Genomic DNA, 7611 nt, shown 5'->3' on the forward strand with positions numbered 1-7611 from the left:
TGATGCTCTCTTGGAGCTGGGCTTGACCACTAACTCTGACTAGTTGACTCACTGCCTGTCTCTCCATGCGAAATCGTGGCAACCATCTTCCATGGAGGCAACACAGCCAACAGGGCCTGGTTAAATAGCTGTTGGCAGAGAATTTTTGGTGCGAGAGGGCAGGGTCCCTGGCTCTGAAATCAGTTTCCACTTGCCACCCTTAGTCCAAAGCAGTCCGGATTTATTTCCCTTTAGAGTTTGTGGAAAGACACATCTATTTGGAGTTAGGGTTATCTGCTGCAGTACACTGTGAAATGGCTTTGGGTGGTAATGTCGAATGTATTAAGGATAGTTATCCTTAGGTGCTGTCGTTAATAGATGCCTAGTGCTTGCATTAGGACTCAGAATAAGTCTAAATAAAATCAAATCAGTAAATGTGCCCTGCTGCAAAGATTCTGATCATAACTTCATTTCCTCCTGTCTCAAAAGGCTCAGAGCCAGGAGTCAGGTGAATTTTAGAAGCAAGAGGAAAAGAATGTTGTTGAACAGGATACAAAAATATGATAAAGCAACCAGTCTCATATTGTGGAAGGAGGACTAGTGGCAGTTTAAGAACAGGAAAAAATACCGAATGATTTTAAAACATGTCTACAGCATGCATCACTGTAGCATCTGAACATCTCACAAGCATTAATGAATTTACCTTTGCAACACCCTTGTATCAACTCAGTTTTACAAATGAGGAAACTGAGGCACAGCACATTTAATTGAGTTGTGCAACATCACCTAGGGGAGCACTGTGTATTAACCTAAGCAAGCATAATAATAAGGGCTGAGGAAATGTTTTATTCCTCCTTATGCTCCTCACTGCTCCCACCACTATCCTGTCCCTACTGTAAGAAGTCTCAGGGGGTAGCCATGTTAGTCTCAGGGGGTAGCCATGTTAGTCTGTATCTGCAAAAACAAGAGGAGTCCTGTGATTCCTTAGCCTAGGTTTACACTAGACCAGGAAGGTTGGCTTAAGATACATCTTCCAGCGATACAAAATGTGTAGCTGGCTATGGCTTGCCTTAAGCCAAGCCGCTGCAACATCTACATTGTTGGAGGCCGACAGGAGCACATGTTCCCATCAGCTTCCCTTATTCCTCACAGAATGAGGAGTACACAACACTGGCCGGGGTTGCCATCAGTGTTCAATTTGGGGGTCTACGCGAGACCCACTGAATCAAATGCTATAAGATTAACCTCTGGAGGGTCAGTCTTCTCTGTAGTGCAGACAAGCCCTTAGAGACTAACAGATTTATGAGGACATATGCTTTTGTGGTTAAAACCCACTTCATCAGTGGAGTGGAAAGTTTCAGAAGCCGGAGTATATATCAAGAAGAAGTCGCTTGTGTTGATGAAGCTAATCAAGTCAGGGTTGAAGTGGGTCATTCATAGCATTTGGTCTGGAGATGTGAATATTCAGAGAGGGGAAATTGCCTTTGTAATGCGTTAACCAGTTAAGGTCCTTATTCAATCACAAGTTGATTCATTTGGAAATGAATTCCAATTCAGATGTCTCCCTTTGTAACTGGTTTTTTTAATTCTTTTGTAGAAGGATCCTGCTTCCACTCCAATTCATCTGATGAAGTGGATTTTACCCCCAAAAGCTTATGCCCTAATAAATGTTCGCCTCAAGGTGCACAGGACTCCTCCTCATATTTTCACTGTAAGAAGTCAAGGAGTGAGGCAGGAGGAGCCGAGTCTCAGTAACACTCCATCCCAACACACCAGTTAGCAGAGCAAACCCAACAGGAGAAGGGAGGGAATAGGAGAAGGACGGCAATGGTCTACTGCAAGGGACCAGGAACAAGACTTGTTGAAATCTAAAGGAAAGGAATTCAAAGTAAGCACAGTTCTTAAAAACCACAGGTGAGGGCTCTGGCAGATAAAAAAAGCTAAAGGGAAGATGGAGCATTTATATTCTTGGAGTTTGACCCTACAAAGCTTACTCAAACCTATTAACAGCAATTAATGTCCCATTTCAAAGCTCTGGCTTTAAAAGTAGAAGGGGAATCTTTGATTCAAAGATCAAATCATTTTTAAAAGTCAGTTTACTGCCTGTCCAAGTCAAATGTGCCAGGTCTGAGTGTATGCTGTGTGTCGGGACAACATGACTGCTGCCATGCAAACAGCCTTTCCCAGCACCTGTTAGATGAATTTGTGTTTTATTAAAAAGGTTTAGGAAATGAAGGCCAATCCCACTCTAATTTACTATTTTACATTAAAATACATTATATTTTCCATGTTCCTTGAATAGTTTAATGTACAGTCTTAAACTATGAACAGTAGTTCACATTCTCTTACCTCAAAAAATAGATTTTGGCCTTGGAAAGGGTTCAGAAAAGGGCAACTAAAATGATAGGGATTTGGAACAGGTCCCATATGAGGAGAGGTTAAAGCTAGATTATTTAATGGAGGTTAGGTTCATAAAAGACTATTAGCCAGGGGATAAAATGGTGTCCTTGGCCTCTGTCTGTCAGAGGCTGGAGAGGGATGGCAGGAGACAAATCGCTTGATCATTGTCTTTGGTCCACCCTCTCTGGGGCACCTGGTGCTGGCCACTGTCGGCAGACAGGATACTGGGCTAGATGGATCTTTGGTCTGACCCAGTACGGCTGTTCTTATGGTCTTATGTTCAGATATTTCCTCTATGAACATAATTACTGATGCACATCAATAAGTTGAATGAATTTACTATGTTGAAATTTTTTGGGTTCAAAAATAATCTCTTCTGGAGCCTGCTAGATTGGAGCACATTCAACTACCATTGTTGCAAGTCCCAATTCTGCAAACACGTATGTCATTGAGTTACTTCTTATGAGTAGTCCCAGTGTCCTCAGTGAAGGTTGTCAGAAATAATACCTTACATCTGAAGAGAGATTGAAAAATTCAGAATTGTTTAGTTTGGAGAGGAGATGAGTCAGAGGGCCACAACAAAAATACACCTCACATTCTTTTATCCAAAGGGCAGCGGGGATGTCCAAAAGTTTGGGATCACCCTGTATTTTGTGTAAAAAGGACGTGATTAATGAACGTAGAGCTACATGATGGGGAACACTAAGATTTTTTGGATAAAAGGAATCTGGATAACTAGAACTGTAGTATATACACATTAATGAAAGATACAGGGAAATTAAATCAGGTGCTGCTAGTTAAACTCTCAATACAAGAATGGGGAACTTTTAATGCAACTAAAACATAAAAAAAGTTTAAAATGATAGAAGGATTTTTTTTTAACAAAGTATGTGGTTAACCAGTAGAACTCACTAACACAACAAAGTTCTTGTGCTGGGAGTTTAGAAGAGTTCATAAAAGGCTTTAACATTGATTTGGATAATGAGACAATAGCTAAAATACTGACATAGGATTATAAGCTCTCATGTTTCAGCACTCAAAACGCCCAATACCTAACCCAAGTAAGAAGAAATTTTGTCATGTGGGTAAGTTATTTTGAAATTATCTGTTATGGGATTTCTGGCCACATTCTTTAAAGTATTTGGAACAGGCCATTGTGAGAGATAGCATACATATTGCTATAGTATGCTTCTGCTTTTCTGTGTTAATAAAAAGGTAGCAGCTAAGAGGAAAATGAAAAAGGTAACTAACCAAGCCTAATCATAGAAATGAAGTGCTTATAAACTCAGAGATGTGATGACATTCCATTGAATTCATTGAAACAGATCTGAAATATGTTGCAACAGTAGGAAAACTAGGACCTGAAGGTAGAGGTTGCTCTTCTTAGCAATTGGAAAAGGGTATATGTATTGGGTTAATGAACAAAAGTGAGGAAAAGAGTAGCAATAATAAAGGGCCAGATCCTCAGAGGGTGGGAATTAGTGAACGGTGCTAAGATGATTGACTTCAGTTGAGGTTCTGCCAACATGTGTTGCAGATTTTAAAAATTAAATATTGAAAACACAGGTTGCAGGGCAAGAGCCTAACTAGGACTGCTTGGTAAGAAGAGAATGTTACATCCTCCCTCCCCCCTCCATTCCTTTTTTATCTGTACGTTATCTTATTAGGTTCTGAGCTGGGACCTATGTTACCAAATAGCTCACAATACCACTTTGGAGCACCATATAACCAGCAGTAGCAGTAAGTTTACACAGGGTTAAAAAGGACCGTCTCTTTATGTGAATACTACTGTTGAAGACTGGTGTTGATACAGCTCTCTCACATGAATATTCAACATGGTAGGGTTCAAAATCAGTTGCCAGAATTGGTGGCAAAGGGCAAAAGCACTTTCATTATGATTGGAGTAAATGTGGCTCACTAATACTCTACAAAATACGGTATCCTACTTCTAGGGTGTATTCCCTTACTTCTGTTCCATTAGTTCAAGGGTGGGCAACAACATGGTGGTGGTCCAGCAGGGGTAGTCCCTGTCACTATATTTATTTGTGTCTCCACGAGTACTGGGTGAGCACAGCACCCATTGGCTGCAGATCGCTGTTCCCAGCCAATAGGAGTGGCAGGAAGTGACAGACTGGGACACCACTTCCCACTGCTCCTGGTTGAGAATGGCAATCTGTGGCCAACGAGAGCTGCAGTATACCCATACCTATGGAGGCGCAGGTAAATATAGTGGTGGGAGCCCACTAGGTTAACCGTGGTGGACCGGATCCTGCCCAGAGTCTGGTATTTGCCTACTCCCATGTTAGTCACTCCACTCCATCCTTATTATGGCACTTTTTAGTGGGCACAAACTGGAAAAAAGGGCTGGGAAAAAACAGATTCTCCAACCTCCTCCACATCCTCAAACCACCTAATTTAAAACGTTAAACAGAAAAACATTGTTTACCCTTCTTACCCACCATAAAATGACAACGGTAATAGCAGGCACCTGTGATTTAAGGAATAACATGTTTTCAGAAGTACTATTTTGAGCCCTTGATGTGTCACGTCTTGTTAGTCAGCAATAGTTATGGTGCTTTTCCCTCTGCTCATGGAAGTAGTTTACTGAAGAAAATGCTGCACTGCCACTGTGTGTGGAACCAAAGCATTAATAAATGCCTTTGAGTAACTGCTTTGCCTTTCTTTGGAAACCAAGACCATTGAGCCCTAGAATCCGAACACCTAACTTCCGTTTATTTTAATTGGGGTTATGCACCTACAAATTTTTGAACACCTAGGCCTATATGCCAGATGTTTTTGGTTTTTGTTTTGTTGTGGGGGTTTTTTTTGGGGGGGGCAGGTTGTTACTGTTGTTGGGTTTTTTTATGGCCAACTAAAGGAGTAAACCTATTGGATTTGCCAATTCAACTGACCCTATTTCTAAAATGACTACTGATCTGGGGTGCCTCCATTTTGATGGAGATCCTAAACTTGATTTTTCAGAAGGAGCAGAGTACTTGCCCACTGACTAGCTGGGTCCTCTAAAGTATAGCATGTTGGTCACCCAGAATCACAGGGCCACTCTTCAAAATCTCAGTCCAAGGGTATACCAAACTGCGTGCATCACTCAAGCTGCACAATTACAAGCACATATTTGATTAGAAAGGTAAGTTAAAGTAGCTTGATCTAAGAACCCCCAAATCACTAGTTGCCTTTGAAAAGCATGTTCTGTATTTGGGAGTTCAAAACTAGCACTGATACATGCAGCTACCCCTTTCATAAAAGAGAATGCCTGTTTCTGTGCTTTTTGTAGGTTGCGTAGCTACATACAGTTTTTGATGAGTGTCCCAAATATTTTGTTTTTAACATTTTTATGCCCAAGTTTTGTGTACAAAGACCATGCAATCATTTGGTGGCTTGATACGACTGTGACATGGGCTTGATTGTGAAAAGCTGTGCGCACAAGAACTGGACATGCAAAAAGCTGCCCACAGTTTTGGAAGCTGGTTGAGACACTTCAGGAAGCTCACTTTTAGGTGCTCAGGTCTTTGTAACAACTCTAGCTGAAGAATGGTCAGATGAGAACAGACAGCTTTGGGAGGAAGGACAGCTGGGTTATTTTCTTCACTTTGCTACAGTCTTCTGCATGGTTTGGACAAGTAATTGTAACTGTGCCTCGGTTTCTCCATTTGTAATGTAAAGCTAGAAATATTTGCATAACCTCACACTGAGATCATGATGCTAAATTCATTAGAGTCCTGAACAGGACTACAGACATGTAAATGATCGTTTGGTGAGTCTAATAATCAAAGATACATTGAACATAATATTGCTTCTAAATTAGTGGGGAAAATAGACACCAAAGAAAATGACTAAAATAGAATCATATCAGTCGTAAATGAGAAGTATATTATATGTTAATTTAACCCTATCATTCAGCTGAAAAGTGTCTCTTACCATATTTATGAAAGCCCCTGTCAATACCACATTCCTTTAGAATACTACATCTTAGAAATGTCATTACGCTAATGTTCAGATTCCTCTACACTTCCTCTCCCATTTAATTAAATATATGTTTATTTCATCGTGGAAGTTACTATGAATCATAAACCTGTCAGTAAACAATGTGTGTCCTGGCTATTGTTTATTTGCATATATCTACAATCACTCTCTAATAAGTTTAAAATAAACCGTTTTCAATACCAAAAAATATGTATTTATTCTGAGCAAAGGATAGTGGATCAAGAAGACTGAACTTAACTGCCTGAAGTCACAAACATCTGGTGGCTATTTCAATTGTGCGGTGGACTAACCACAAAATCCTCTCCTAGAAAGAATGGAATTATATCCCTTGTGCAATATCATATTTTAGAATTCTTCTCTTCTGAATCAGTGTCAGACCTGATTACAATACAATGAAGTCTGTGTTTTCAAGGCTACATCTCCTTAAAATTGTTGTATATATACTGTTACAATCACAGTGTCACCTAAGTATTTGCATATGGTGAGAGGAGATAACGTCACACAAATTTTGATGTTTACAAAATTTTAAATAATCTTAAAGCTTTAATCCATTATAATGTTTTTGGCAAATAAACAAAAGAGATTAGTGTCTCTATACACACAGGCAAATACATATATTAGTAAACAAACATATAACCACACATGCATAGCTATAGATAGATGTATTTAGTAAGTATTATATACAAACTATCTAAATGTGAGTAGAAAATGTTGCTAATAAAATACTTGCATGAGTTGTGCATGGACCATCTAATGTCTGTGCTTCTTGGGGAAGCCAAATGACCTCTTTTTTACAGATAGTAAGATCAAAGCACTCCGTTTAGATACTCCAGCTGTCTCTCTCCCTGGCATTTGACATACAACCAATCCATTTGAATTCATGGAGCATGTAAACATTTGAACCCTTGGCAGTGGTATCTCAAAAACGTGCTAGCCATAAATGGACATAACTGAGTAGGCCAAATTCACAACTGGTGTGTCTCTTCTGAAGGCCACGGAGTCACACCAGCCAGTGAGTTTGGCTAAACAATTCCATTGGAAGCGATTTGCTAAAACACTTCGAGCAGAGAGTTTTCAGATTTGATTCCAGAAAGATCAACTGATTGGCAAGGGAATAGAGAGCTGCTAACCTTTCGGCCGTGGCGGCTGCAGCTCAAGCTAGTTGTGACCAAAAAAGGTGCTTGCCCAATGACTGTGTGATGAGGAAAGGGAACGGAGGGGAGCGCTGTA

At 40.2% G+C, this 7611-nt stretch overlaps 1 long non-coding RNA gene across 3 annotated transcripts in view; it reads right to left on the reverse strand.

Annotated features, from left to right (window-relative positions):
• LOC106732166 (uncharacterized) overlaps window positions 1–7341 on the reverse strand; it is a 62424-nt gene extending 55083 nt beyond the window's left edge. For 2 of the 3 annotated variants that reach the window (XR_012904428.1, XR_012904427.1), the window contains exon 1: window positions 7112–7341. This is a non-coding gene — a long non-coding RNA (uncharacterized LOC106732166). The remainder of the gene's footprint in view (window positions 1–7111) is intronic. The other variant, XR_012904429.1, reaches the window with a different exon arrangement.
• Window positions 7342–7611: the final 270 nt, after the last annotated feature.

This window comes from Pelodiscus sinensis, chromosome 5 (genome assembly GCF_049634645.1).
Source record: "Pelodiscus sinensis isolate JC-2024 chromosome 5, ASM4963464v1, whole genome shotgun sequence".
In the NCBI taxonomy this organism is placed as follows: Eukaryota; Metazoa; Chordata; order Testudines; family Trionychidae; genus Pelodiscus; species Pelodiscus sinensis.